This window comes from Cryptomeria japonica, chromosome 10 (genome assembly GCF_030272615.1).
Source record: "Cryptomeria japonica chromosome 10, Sugi_1.0, whole genome shotgun sequence".
Taxonomy (NCBI): Eukaryota; Viridiplantae; Streptophyta; class Pinopsida; order Cupressales; family Cupressaceae; genus Cryptomeria; species Cryptomeria japonica.
Genome location: NC_081414.1, coordinates 35490673 through 35506166, shown reverse-complemented (window position 1 = coordinate 35506166; position 15494 = coordinate 35490673).

Below are 15494 nucleotides of genomic sequence, written 5' to 3'. Positions count from 1 at the left end.
ATTAAAAAAAAAAACATTTTAAAAAACAATGTTTTTTCATTATTTTTTGCCTTAAAAGCTTTAAAATCTTTGAAAAAGTGGAATTCATTTACTTCTTGTTGTTTGTTTTTCTTACAAAAAAAAGAAAGTGTGTTTCCATTGTAGAGTTACACATTGGCTAATTAAAATAATTGTAATAATTAAATGAATCACATAGGTATATTTCATATTAAAATCAATGATGATTAATTTTTGTTAATGGTGTTTTGAATTAATTTGTTATTGTTGGAAAATAAAATGCTTACAAATTGATTATGAGCTTCATTAGTTCATTTGTGACTATTATGAACATAATCTAACACCAAATTGATCGAAGTCGCACAAAAATGTACTAACAAATTTGTGTTAGGAGATTTACTCATGTTTGCTTCAAGAAATCTAAATAGTTCAAGGTAATGTCTAAGGACATCATTAACATGTTGAGGAGCTTAATGGACTTGATTCCTCAACTCTATAATTCCTAAGACTCACCTCCATCAAACACCTATCACAAAAGGAGAGAAAAACCAATAGGAATTGTTATGGAGGCCAAAGAGACTATTGATTAAAAAAGAAACATGAATCATTATGAACGGGCATCACAATGCATTAATAAAAAAATATAACAATAAATTTTGATAATAATAATAATAATGCAAAAGCGAAAAGCAATCCTAGATGAAACTTTGAGTGAGATAAAAATAGATCATGACATATGTCCCAATCTTATGATTTGAGATAAAAGGGCATGTACCTAAATAAGTTCAAGTAGTTAGTGTGAAAAGAGACATGAGTAATTAAATAATTAATTATTAAAAAAAATACATTTTTACTGTAGGCTTCTTAAGTTCAACTTAGGGACAAGCTAAAACCTCTAATCATGAATACATAAAAAGAAAAATATGGGTCTCGCAATTAAGCCTAATTAGATACCCATGTACGAATGAAAAATATCTCCTATAATTGAAGAAAAAGTAGAAAATCTCATGGGAAAAACTAGTAGCCAAAAGAGAGAAAGACATATGAAGCCTTCAAAAAATTGTCTTAAAAAGAATAGCAACATAAAGAACACCAGTGAAGCATGAAGAAGTTGAAAACAACTATTGAAATATTACTACTATAATGTTGTGACTAAAAAACCTCCATTCAAATTGGGATGATGATTAAGACCAAGAAGATAAAAATTTATATTAGCGACCCTAATGACACTACTCGATCGATAATTCGATGGTAAACCAAGGCAACAATCTGACAATCAAATATACAAATGACACAATAATTTGCACAAGTGGCCCCAACAATATTACTCAGTGAATGCAAAGAACATTGCACTTCGAAAATATAGGTGTCAATAGTCTTAAGAAATTAATCAATTGAGGACAAAAGTCACCTCCACAAAATAATAATGCAAGAATGTTTATATGGTATTTGTTTCATCTCACCAAAATGCACATGTGGAATCAAATTATATATCAATGATCCCCATTCAATTTCAAATATAATTTTCAATTGGTCTTCTTCCTATATTTGCTCAAGTTCAAATGATCTCCTTAGAATCCATTTATGAGCGCATAGATGTCCCTTCTTGTTATTGATTCTTACATTTCTTTTATAAAATGAGTAAGACAAGGGTCATGGATGCAAGCATTATTAAGTTCTCTAAAGTCAGTGGATACTCTCGTTGCGCTAGTTTTCTTATGTTTGAACCACCATGGGGCTTATCGATTTTACATCTTCCATGATTTTGATAATACTTCCTACTAGCATTTTATCTATTTCATTTTTTACTCTAGTTTTATTTCTATCAATATGGTCTCTTCCTTTGTGGTTTCACTCCTTACTTTAGCTATATTTTTCTTTTTCCTACCCATTCTTTCATTACTTTTAGATCATTGAAAGTTTAAGGAAATAGGCCTTCATATTATTTAATAATTTTCATACTTGAATAACTTGTCTTTCATTCCAATAATATCCACTTGTTTACAACATGGAGCTTCTATTCGAATTTATGTTTTCTAATTTAGATCTTAAATACTGATTGAATCTTGTGTTTTGTAGCACATTCCTACAGGGCAGAACACAAGGAAACAAAATCCTTAGCATTAGACCACAAGGTCAAATATATAGATGTAGTGTCCTAAAATTGCACCCCTTGCAATTTTTTATTGTATTTGGGTCTTCGCCTTAGTGTTTGCGTCCCTTGGCCTAATCAAAGACCTAATTATGCTCATACAAGTCAAAAACATCATCTAACTCAAATTGCACTTCACATGCCACCTTGATCCTGCCCCAAAATAGGGCAAGACCAAGGCATGGCACCCTGGTCCTCACCAAGACTAGGTCATGGCACCCTAGTCATCCTTAATGGGGACCCATTTTGAACCCCCTAACCCATCTCAAATTTGAGTGGGAAAACCCCTCCATGTCTACTCATGTCGGAAAATTAGTCAATTAATTCGTCAGACGGTTATATAAAGAAGATTTTCCCTCTCATTTGAAGGGACACAATAATTAGATGACATTCATGAGCAAGCATTGAGCATTCAAGAGAAATTGAGCATTTCCAGTCTTCCTTCAAGCTTTGGAGTAGCAATAGAGTCAAGATTTCAAGCATTGAAGAGGAGATCATCATTCTAATTCATGAAGTCCTAATTCCATGTGGAGGCAAGCAAAACTTCACAAGGAGGTATAAGCATTTCATTTTCAGTCAATTCAACATCCCCTCAAAGAGGAGGATATCTACTTTCAGTCATTTCAATTACATTTTTTTCAATCACTTGGTTAATTCCAAAATCGGGGCTTGACCTAAAGGCAAGCCCCTATTCCCAACTCATTTCTCTTTCCTTTTGTGTGCAGAAAAATAGGTGTGCAGTTGTAACTCTCCGGAAAAGCTTCAGACACAGAGGCAAAAAAAAACCTTTTCGACGCGCAAAAATATCAAAGGACCAAGAGGGCGCCCTGGTCCCTGCACACAATCCCTGCTACTTTTGGCAGTTTTCGTAGGGCAACTCTAAATCATCTCATACTTCTCAGATCCAGGTGCACAATGAAATCCCAACTTTACAACTCACTGTTTTCTCAGTTTTGGCTTCATTCTTGCATTTAATCTTAATTCAACTAGTCAACTTACAAAAGAGGGTCAAACACATTCCATTTCAGTCAATCTACTTAGTATTCAATCCTAATCTAATTAGTGACTGAACCTAGTGGATTTTCCCCCTCTTTTGAATGTAAATTCCTCTAAGTGAAAATTGACTTAGTGATTTCTCCCTTCCATGTGGTGAATTTGCTAAGCCCAAAATTTTATATTTTAGAATAAAGTACAAATCATGAAGACAACCCTAATAACAACTCCCAACTTCTATCTCCCTCTAACACACCATAGGTGAGAATATTGTTAGTGTTTTTCCACCCAATAACGAAGCTTTACACTTCTCCAAAATTCTTTCAAACATGAAGACTACTTGACCTTGACGAGGATGCCTAGCAATTTGAAACTGGTAGAGTAATTTGGAGTATGTGAAGCATGATATATCTACATTCTAATGCCAATGTAATGATATCATGATATGACAGAGAGTATAAGACAACGATAAATATTAACAACATAGACTAATATTAAATTTGATCAAACATACTTTGGCCAAAGCATATTTCAAATCCATTTGCTAGCAAATAGATAAAGTGTGATAACCTATCCTTCTTTGATTCTCCATATTCAAAACCATCCATAAATACATAAAATATGTGAAAACACAAGAATACAATCATGCATCTATTATTGAAGTCAAGACTATTTCAATCACACAATGCACCATTTCAATTGCATATCCAATGATTGTTTAAATCAAAGATAATGGATCCAATTATTATAAGCAATTTTATGCACAATCTTTGTATAATTATCAAATAACTATCCAAAGTTTTGAATGCTAAATCAATCACAAATATGCATAAAAGATATATACAACAATAAGTTGTTAAGTAATAGAAGTTGACAAGATAAATATTATTCCAAGAGTTTCAAGAAGATGTCTCTAGCATCATTTTTATATAGAAAGTTGCCTTGGATCTAAAATGTTGCCAATATAACAATGCAAAAGAGGAACTTTTAAATGTGATAACTTATTCAATATAACTTCAACATTATTGAAATAATAATCTATAGTTTCGTACATTTTTCAATCAACTAGGAGAATAAGAATCACTATAAGAATCTAAACCTTTAATACTAACAACTCTTACATAAATGTAGTGTCTTTCATACTGGATACAAAGAACATCAAACTATGTGATAATAAGTAGTATATGCCTACCAAATGATGATATTCATGGTAAATCACGTTTAAAACCTAACAATCAATTCATACTATAAGGCATATAAAACTTAATAACTCGAAAAGGTAGCTAGAGTGATTAGATAAAAATTAATGAGTATGGCAGTCTAATCTATAATGATGACTTATTGATATGTTGATATCCATTACATATAAATTTTTATAACTTTTGAGCTATGAAGAATTACTATTTTATTAGAATAGATATACTTATAGTTTACTTCCCTAGTTTTCATTATCCAAACTACATAGAGGACTTCACAAGAAGATATACCTTGGATTTTCCATCTTATTAAGTTGTTTCTTGCCTATTATCTAAGATCTTTAAGACAATAACCTAGATGGTACTCTTTCTCTATGTTAATTTTGAGAAAGTAGAGAGATATTTATCTTATCCTTCCTTAGGCAAGCTTGAGACCTTGACTTGGATATTGTATGTTAGTGAAAAGTGAGATTTTCTCTCTATATTAGAAATTATTTTTATTATGTAATATTATTATTCAATTAAACAATAGGTATACACAACTGTGACATAATTACATCAAGAGTCTAAATTTCCATTATGATATACATTTGATAACACGGATAATAGTTTTTAATCTTTTATTTGATTAATAGTATGAGAGAGAAGTGAAACGATACTTATAGACATCAAATAAAGGCAATAGATATTAAGAAATGAAAGGTATTCATCCAATCTATATCTTAAATGTGACTACTAAACTAATCAGCCCTCAACCATTAAAGTAGCATTAATGAACTTCTAATCAAAGTGATATCCTAGTTTCTTTTAGGCATATAAACAAATTATTCTTTCAAAAGGTACTTTGAAATAATCTATTAGTTTTACTTTACTAAAAATAAATAATAAAGGATTTTTTACTATTTCAAGAGTCTATAATGTATGAAAATATATTATTTCTATCAACATAGAATATTTTGAAAGTCTAAAGCAAACATTACCCCAAAAGAAAACCTCAAGCATATAAGTATTTGATGTTATAATAGACAAGTTTGGAGGATGTTCTAATAAAGGTTCCTATGTAATTTGTAAACTATTGAGTACACCGACTACTACAAGCATCCTTTTGCCTACGTAAGAAGTTTTGGAGCAAAGAACTCATATATTTCAATGAACAAGGTGGGATTAACTTTTGTAAGACACATGAAAGGCCATTCCATTGAAAATATGTATACAAATGCATCTATATAGGTAAACAAGAGACTTGGACCATAAGGCCAAATGATTGTTTGACACCAACATTTTTGACTACTACAAGACTATAAATGAATAGATTTGATCTTGTTGTTAAGTTTGTTGTAGATATTACGTAAAACCAATAGAATGCATTATTTACCAAAATCCACCAATACTATAAGAAATTCAAATTGTTGTATGTATGACTTTCATGAGGTACCTACTAAAATGTGATATTTCTCTAACATGATCCTTATTTATTAAAGTTTGATGAGTTCACTAGAATAGATCTTTAGGGTTTAACTTAAACAAAATATCCACATGTATCTACTCTACCAGTCATACTAGTATTGTGAATCATGACTCATTTTATTAGAGGCATTTTCGTATATTAGAGGCTTGGTATCCTATAACTGAATCTCTAACCTCTTTTTCATGAAGTCGACTAAATATTCATAATATAATAACCAAATTTAGGCATGCAAAATTTGAAACAGTAGTTTGCAATTCTTCTACTAAATCTAAGCCTAAAGGTCTTCTTACTAAGTTAATTGGTTATCATTTCTTAAACAAACACCAAACATATATTAAGGAAACTCTAAAATTATATATACTTAAACAACTACAAAAAAAATTGATGCCGATGAACATTTCAATATGTTTCTATAGGAAATAGTCTTTGTGGTGCACTAATCTGTCTTAATATAATAAATTGATACTTTTAATAAAAACCATTTAGCGATCAAGAGGATAAACTCTCATATTATTCTATACGATAAAGTATTATCCCCAAGTTATTGAATTAAAGAGTATAAGTAGTGCTTAAATTACCTTTCATTTTCATGGTAACATTCTTCTTTTGTTTTGATTAAGTAAAAGCAGGTATTTGAAAGGTACCCGAACCTTTTACAAGCCAGGAAAACAAAACTGCCAAAAAAGTGCCTGATCACTTCAAAAAGACAAAATGAACCCACCGAAACGGATCAACTTAACACAACATTACATTAAAAACTCAGAACAGACAGCAAAAGAAAAGCACAAAGACAACAAAGAGACAGAACCAAGGACAACAACTGAAACTAAATACTATTCATAATTTCCTCAGCGTGAACAACCATTTGTTTCATGTTATTTGTTGAGGTCTTCAGATCCTCCAGCTCACGACCTTTGATGTCGCCCATATTCTTTTTGTTAGCTCTGGTCCTCCTTTCATGACCCTTCTTGTTCAACTTCTCTTTATCACCATCCTTCTTTGCATTATTCTCGGACTTGTTGATAAGGATGTTCATGTTGTCCACGGAAGATTTAAGGATTTGGAAATTTTGATCAGCAATCTTCTCGACGTTGAGCTCCAACCTGTCAATTATGCTGCCAAAATCTTTCATTTTGTTTTCCATTTCCTTTCTATCTCCCATCTCATTGACCTTTTTTTCTGTTGCTATTATTTTTCCAACCATACATTCAATAGCTTCCACATTATGCAAAACGACCACTAACTCTTTAACATGATCCGCCAAGGGCTTGTCACCAACTATAATTCTTGCAATGGCTTGTGTATCGGTTTTCAAACTGTTAATATCCTTCACCATAGTAGCGATGGTCTCACAGAAGGCCTTCACAGTATCTTTGTCACCACTGTCACTTTTATCCCCTTTTTCCTCCTTATGCAGACTTGTGGTATTCACGGCCTCCAAATTGTCCTTAACCAGGTTACCCTCCCCTTCTTTGTCCTGACTATCGACCCTCTTGTTTTCTTCAGCCTCCAACTCAGATTCAACCAGAACATAATTGAAATCAGAATTGCTACCCTTTTTAGTATTCTTTTTATGAGCCTTCTTTCCAGTGGCTTTCCCTTTCCTCTTTTTAATAGATTTTTCCTCAAGGGATCCAGTTTCAGATTCTGACATTTCAGATTCCACAATAATCCTCCTTTTCTTGGCCCTATTCCTCCCTTTTTTGCTAGTTTCTTCCAACTCTCCCTCGGTCTCCAAATCAAAGTTAAAACCACTATCCTTACTTTTCGTAGTCTCATCTCTTGCATTTTTGCCTTTAATAAGCTTTTCAATGCACTTCCCCTTTAGCATTTTATAAACCAGGACCATAAGCCCCTGGTGGAGGGCATGATCACCTTTAGGATCTTTCTGGATCTCCTTAATAGTATGATCCATAGAACAGGCGAGGTAATAGGGAAGGCTAACCCTTTCACCATGATGGAAATGGTTGAGTAGGACGAAGTGATGCCCGTAGGCTCTGGTAAACGTACCATCTAAGGTAATGTATTCAATAGAAGCGAATAGAACAAACCTCCATGGCCTACAAATTCTCTTTGGGGAGTGGTAGGAGTTGTCAATTTTGATCATCTTTCTCCTCTCTCCATCCGTAACAGGAAACTTGTCTGCTGCTTTATCTGATATTCCTCTGTCCCTGTAAAATTTCATACCCTCGGTAGTCATCCTGTGGCCTCAGCGATAACCTCTTCGTCGACATTCATCATCTGTGATCCAATCATAATTTTTCCATTTTTCCAGTTCTTGATGAAATAGCTAGTGATTGTGGGGTCTTTCCCACTTAGTCGTTCCATGAAAACATCCAGACCCCCCTGCTGAAGGATATCCCAGACTTCTTCATTCTTTCTCCAGTCAGAGCAAGAAGCAGGTTCAAATATTTTCTTTTTACCCCCCATTTTTCCAACACCTTCCTTGCAATGCCTTCTCTCATTTTGATAACTTCTCCTCTGGTTTCTGTGGTTATTCTGTAAGAGCGCCCAGAATCCGTGCCAAATAATAATGATAAGACACCTATTTAAAAGCTCATTATCTTCAAGCAATCCCTGCATTGAAAAAGGCAGAAAGGTCATTAGAAATAATGATTAAAAGTACCGTGTTGCCTTGTATAGCTTCGGTCTTGATTGAGCAAGGATTTCATTTCACTTGCAATCTCCTTTTCACCATAACTATTAATGATGTCTCCCGATTGGCAAGCCAGGTTGGCTGCCCAATCAACGCAAGAGTTGGCCTCCCTGTAAACATGTGTAAAAACACACATATCAAACTCTTCGCTGATTTTCCTAGTAGCTTTAATAGCATTACTAATTGACCAAGACGGTGGTAATTTCATATTTAAACAATGATAATGTTTAAGGAGTCTCCTTCACACCAAACTTTAGTGCAATTGGCTTCCTTGGCAAGGATCATCCCATGATAAGCCGCCATAGCTTCGGCAACATGATTGGTCTAATTTCCTATGGGAATACATTTTATGATTTTACATATTCCCCATTCATCCCTTAGGACCACTCCACATCCTGCAACCCTCGGGTTTCCCTTAGAGGCCCCGTCAAAATTAATTTTCATCCATCCCCTAGGCGGGATGATCCATATCACTCCCTCTCTAGGATTGCTCTGGATGCTCTCTTGAGCCTTTAATCTCCACTTTTTATAGATAAATTGATCCTCCTTAGTGTTGGGATTATCAATACCACCTATAATATTCATATTTTCCACTATACTTCTTATTTTTTGAAACACAATTTTAGCCTTAGTAGTCTTTTCTCTGAAAACTCTATCATTTCTCTCTTTCCATAAACCCCAACACATGTGAGGTAAGTGGTTTTGTTTTTTGAAGGATGGTGCCATGACTTGAAAATCTCCTGAATCGAGTTGGGGAAGCTCCAACTGATATTGAATTGATACAAACAACTTCCCCAAACATCAGCAAAGAAGGGGCAATGAAAGAGCATAGGATTTATAGTCTCCTCATTCTGCTTACAAAGAATACAGAAACTAGGCATGTTGATACCTCTTTTTCTGATATTCTCAGTAGTAAGAATTTTGTCTTGAAGGGCTATCCAAAAGAAAATGTTGATCTTGGGGGTGAGGCCTTTCACCCAAGCTTTAGCCCAGCAAGGACTTTCCATGTTGTTGAACTGTTGATGATATAGAGAGGCCACTGTAAAAGTACCAATAGCTGTGAGTTTCCAAATTAAATGGTATTCTTCTTCAATCCTCACCATAGAGTTCATGACTTTATTCAGACTACCCAAAGACTGATCTACTTGAGATAAGTCTTTCCACTGTCCATCTTTCCAGTAATCCTCCACCTTGGTTCCAAATCTTTCCTTGCATTGGTTCTGATATCTATTCCACTCAGGGTTTTCATTCAAAGGGGACTCCAGAAGCCAAGGGTCCTCCCAGAACTGAATAAGATTCCCTTTCCCCAACTTCCATTTTGTACCTTTGATAATTAAGTCTCTAGTCCTAGAGACATTTTTCCAAATATTGGATCCAATTGGGATAATCTCTGCTTTGAGGAAACTTTGAAGATTCGGACATTGGCTTTTATATTTGTTGTCCCATATTTTTTTCCACTCTCCTTGATTTCTATATCCTCTCCAAATCTGCTTGGACATGAGGTAATCATTTATGTCTCTTATTCTTCTAAGGCCCAGACCTCCTTTATTCATAGGCTTATAGACCTTCTCCCAAGCAATTAAGTTCATTCTCTTCTTCTCCTCAACCCCTGTCCATAAAAAAGATCCCTGAATTTTTTCAATGGCCTCAGCATACTTAGTAGGAATCCTAAGCAGACTAATGGCATAGAGAGGGATACTTTGAAGAGTGGTTTTTAGCAATTGAACCTTACCTTCTTGACTAAGAAGAGCTCCCTTCCATCCAAACAACTTTTTGTAGAATTTATCCACCAAGTCTCCCCAAAAGGTATCCGAAGGATCTTGGCCTAAGGGGAGCCCCAAATAAGAAGCAGGCAGACTACCAATTTGACCACCCAGAATGTTACTAATTTTAATCCTCCTTCTCTCCGGGGTATTGATAAAATAAACAAAGCTTTTAGACCAATTTATAAGCTGACCAGTAGCCTCTCCATAGTTATCCAAAGCCTTTTTTAGTCTTCTAGAATCCTTCACAGTGGCTTTTCCCATTATTATAGAATCATCAACAAACTACTGATGAGAACATATTTGATCTGCCGAAGAAGGATTCAAACCACAAAACTCCCTTTTCTCAACCAGCATTCCAATACATCTCCCCAAACATTTCGCCATGATGATAAAGATTACTAGAGATAGAGGGTCCCCCTGCCTGAGACCTCTTGAGGCTTTAAAGAAAGGAGAGGGGGAACCATTCATTAAAACAGAGAAAGAAGTCGAAGAGACAAGTTGCCTGATAAGGCTAACACTTATGGGACTTGTAGTCACATAAATCTGTCCACTTAATTAAATGAATACTTAGTATTTATTTGATTATTTAACCATCAATTAATAATTAATTAAATTAATATTTAATTAATTCATCTTAACCCTCTTCTCCTATTAATTAAATAAATTATTCAATTTATTTGATTTAATTCACTTAACCAAATTCAGACCATTAATTAAATAAATAAATCATATTTATTTAATTAAATCTTCTCTCACATTTAAATAAATTAATATTTATTTAAATTCCCCCAAAAATCCACCTCTCACATTTAAATAAATTAACATTTATTTAAATCACCTTTATCCTCCACCCACTTGTATTTTCCTACAAATGCAAGTTGCACAATAATTTTAAATAAATCATTTATTTAAATCACCTTTATCCTCCACCCACTTGCATTTTCCTACAAAAGCAAGTTGCACAACTATTTTAAATAAATTATTTATTTAAAATCCTATTTATCCTCACCCACTTGAAACCTTTAATGGTTTCCCTTAAAGTCTTCAAACTTGATGGCTTTAAAGTCTTCAAACTTGATGGCTTCAAAGTCTTCTATAGTCTTCTTAAGCCTTTAATGGTTTCCCTTAAAGTCTTCAAACTTGATGGCTTTAAAGTCTTCAAACTTAATGGCTTCCCTTAAAGTCTTCTTAAGACTTTAGTGGTTTTCCTTAAAGTCTTCAAGCCTTTAATGGTTCCCTCAAAGTCTTCAAGCATTTTAATGCTTTATCTTCCTTTTTCTCATTTAAATAAATTAATATTTATTTGAATATTTATCCAAATGCAAATTACACCATTTAGTTGAAATAAATGATTTTATTTTTAATTGAAAATACCAAAATTTCTTCCACTTCCATTTTCCTACAAAATCCACTTGCATGCATAAACCCCTTCTAGATTCTTCTAAACCCTTCCTAATTAACCTAATCCATCCCCTAAATATTGTCACATTCCTAAGAAAATTGGAGTCACTTCTCAAAGACTCCAAAGTTTTTGAAAAGCAATTAATGATTTGTGTGTTCAACAAATTAACCTCTAAAGTCTTCCAAACCACTTATGGCTCTTACATGACCATTAATGGTTAATTCCACTTGCACCCATGGTTAAGGACTTTGACCCCTAACTTAACCCTCATGTAACCCATGTGTCTCTTCAAAGCATTTATTTCTTTGACTAGGGTAACCATCATGTCCCCTCAAGCATTTAATGCTTCTTATCTCTCCTCTCAAGCCTCCTCATGGTGACACTTGTCAACATGGGATTGGGTTGAAAGTCTCACATCGATTGAATATCTTTCAATCCTAACCCTTGTTAAGATTACTCAATCTTAACCCTTCATTTCCCCATTTCTTCTATAAATAGAACCCTTCTCCTCAAGCAAAAAAAGAAAGCATTAGAGTATTGTTGTTATACTGGCATTAGCATAGAGCTTTTTCATAGCATCACTATCTACACTTGCATAGCATTTGCTTATCATATTCAACCATCTTGAATCTCCATATGGCATCCATGGCTAGTGCTAAAAGCTGAGAGCTACACTCATTTGGGACTTGGAGAGGAGAGGAACAAGGGAGGAGCAACTATGAGCATCTTGATTAGCTATTTTATTCTATGTTTATATGCTTTCTATTTCATGCTTAATATCTCTCTTGATATGCCTGTTTAGGATAATCTTTTGTTGCTAACACTAACGTTTGTTTCTTGTGCTCTTGTGTGTGTTGCCATCAAACAGATTTTCTAGTCCTTTTTGCAGAGCGTCAGGACTAAAACCAAAAGCAAAGAGAACATCCATCATAAAATCCCAATCCACTCTATCGTAGGCTTTAGAGAGATCAAGCTTCAGAAAAAAACCTTCTTTTTTAGAAAAAGCCAAAGAGTGGATATTTTCATGAACAAAGATGATAAAATCCAAAATTTGTCTTCTCGGGACAAAACCGCTTTGCTGAGGCAAAATGATGGAGGGAAGCAACTTTAGAATTCTAGAGGTAAGGACCTTAGAGATTATCTTATAGAGAGAGTTGCATAAACTTATAGGTCTAAAAAGATCCATTGAATCTGCCCCCATCTTTTTGGGTATAAGAGCAATAAAAGTACCATTAACTTCTTTCAAAAGTTTTCTAGCACCAAAAAACTCTTTCATAGCTCTGGTAACATCATCTCCAATAATATGCTAGTACATTTGGAAGAAGAACATGGGAAAGCCGTCTGAACCTGGGGCCTTGTTGCCCTCAAAGGAATTAACAGCTATCGGAATTTCATCATGGGAAGGGATGGCCATCAAATGATCATTTTGATCATCCCCCAAAATGGTAGGTATACTGTCTAGTAGTTCGCTTTGGGCCTATATGTTCAAATTTTGATCCTTAGCAAGTAAATTAGAGAAAAAATCCATAGCAGCCTTGCTCATGGAATCATCATCTACAACACATCTGCCATTCACTTTAATCTGAACAATTCTATTTATGGCCTTATGTCTTAAGGTGGACATATGGAAGTATTTAGTGTTTCTATCCCCCTCTTTAACTAGACATTTCTCAATCTTTGTTTCCAGTAGGTTTCCTCTTTGGCTATTATATCATGATATCTCATAAGAATAGCATCTTCGGTATCTCTAGACATATTAGTGTAACCATTCTTTTGTATCTCATCCTGAATTTCCTTGAGCTCTAAGAAGGTTGTAGCTTTTGAGGTAAAGATGTTCCCAAAGCAATCCTTATTCCACTTCTTAACATTATCTTTAACATTCTTTAGCTTTTTGACCACTTTATACATGGCATTACCTTCAATATTGACATGCCACCAATCCTTAATCTTACTTTCCAAATCTGGGTGTCTAGTCCACATTTTTCAAATCTATAAGGGAAATGTCTCCTTCTATTCTTTACTTCAGCTGTGAAGGTTATAGGGTAATGATTTGATCCTGCCCTTATGTGAGAAGATAAAGAACATTCATGAAGATTAAACCAATCTAGGGAAAGAAGAGCTCTATCAAGTCTAACCTAAATCAAATTCTCATCACTTCTTCTATTAGTCCAAGTGTATTTGACTCCTTGCAGCTCCAGATCATGAATGGCATTATTGTATATGAATTCCATTAGGTCCAGTCTGCTATCCAGATTAGCTTGACTCTCTCCCTTTTTCTCATTTTCCTTCAAGGGAGTGTTGAAATCTCCCATAATTATCCAACTATCCTCAGCAAACCTACTTCTCAACCCAGTAAGATATCTCCACATCTCACTTCTACCAGTCTTAGTGTTGGGAGCATAAGCATTAGTTAGGACCCAAGTAGTGCAATTCTTAATGTGCTTAAATCTTATACAAGCCAAATTGTTGTCCTAAATCAACACCTCTCCTTCTACATTATTTTTGTTCCAGAAGGTAACAATTCCTCCCGATGCACCTTCTGAACTACCACCGCTGACTCCTCTGTTTTTGAACAATTCAAACTTTCAACTTTATCTTTTGCCATCTTAGTTTCTTGAATCAAAAAAATATCAAAGTTTTTATCTCTAATCATATTTTTAACTAAATTATGCTTGTGAGGACTATTAAGTCCCCTTATATTCCAAGAGATGATTTTCATGGATTTTTAGAAATACCTGCCTCAAAGATGGTTCTTTGGGTACCATCTGCTAAATTCCTGCTTGTTTCCAATGATCCTTTTTTGGCATTTGAATGTCTTCCTAGAGAAGTGTGTTGCGCTCCCACATCACCAAGCCTGCTTCTGGTGTTTCTAGTCAGCGTACTATTGACTAGGTTATTGTTATTCTTTTTTTTTTGCGTGTTCCTTCTTTTATCCTCTACTACTTCTTCATCCTCCTGCTTTGTTTCATTCTTCCCCAGTGCCTTTTTTATGTCCTCTTCATCTCCCCATTTTGGATCTTGTTCCTCTTAAAAGGCCAACTTTCCCTTTGTTGGGGTGGTTAGTGAAATTTCCGATAGCCCTTGGCCTAGAATAGTATCAAGTTGGGCCTCCTGGAACCAGTCTAATTCTTTATCTTGATCTTGAGATTTTGAAACAAGATTAAATTTATCTCCTTCCTCTTTGTTGTCTGTGGGCCTTTTTATCTGCTTTCTCTAACTTTGTCTTGTCCTCTTTCTGATCCTCTTGCTGAGTGTTGTCTTTTTCTTTGTGCTCTGAGTCCTTAACACTCTGCTCCAACATCTAAATCTTTAGTTCATTACCCACTTCACTGGTGATTTCTTCCTCCACCCGTCCTATCTGAGACTGCTTCTCCTGATTAGGATCATTGGATTCCAGGGCTTTTAGTGGCTTGTCCACTTTTTTCCAAACCTTAGTTTGGAGATGGGGTTTATCCTCTATAGTTGGACATTTTTTAGCCCAGTGTCCGACTTTTTTACAATGAAAACAGGCGAAGGGGATTGTTTCATAAACAGTATTCTGCTTCCACTTCCCCAGTTTTGATTCTATCTCTATTTCCTCTAGCATGTTCGTATCAGGTCCAACTCCAACACAAATCCTAGCATAGATCAGCCTTCTTCTGGATGTCATGACCTGGTCAATAGCGATAAGCTCCCCAAAGGTATTGGCAATTCCTGAAAAACATCTTCCTTCCAGAATTCCATTGGGATCCCAGGGAGCTTGACCCACACCGGGACTTGGGCCAAAAAACTCTTTCCTTTCGCTACATTAGGGTACCACTTCTGGATGTACATGATGTATTTTCCTATTGCCCAAGACTCACTACATAGAATGTTTCTTCTATC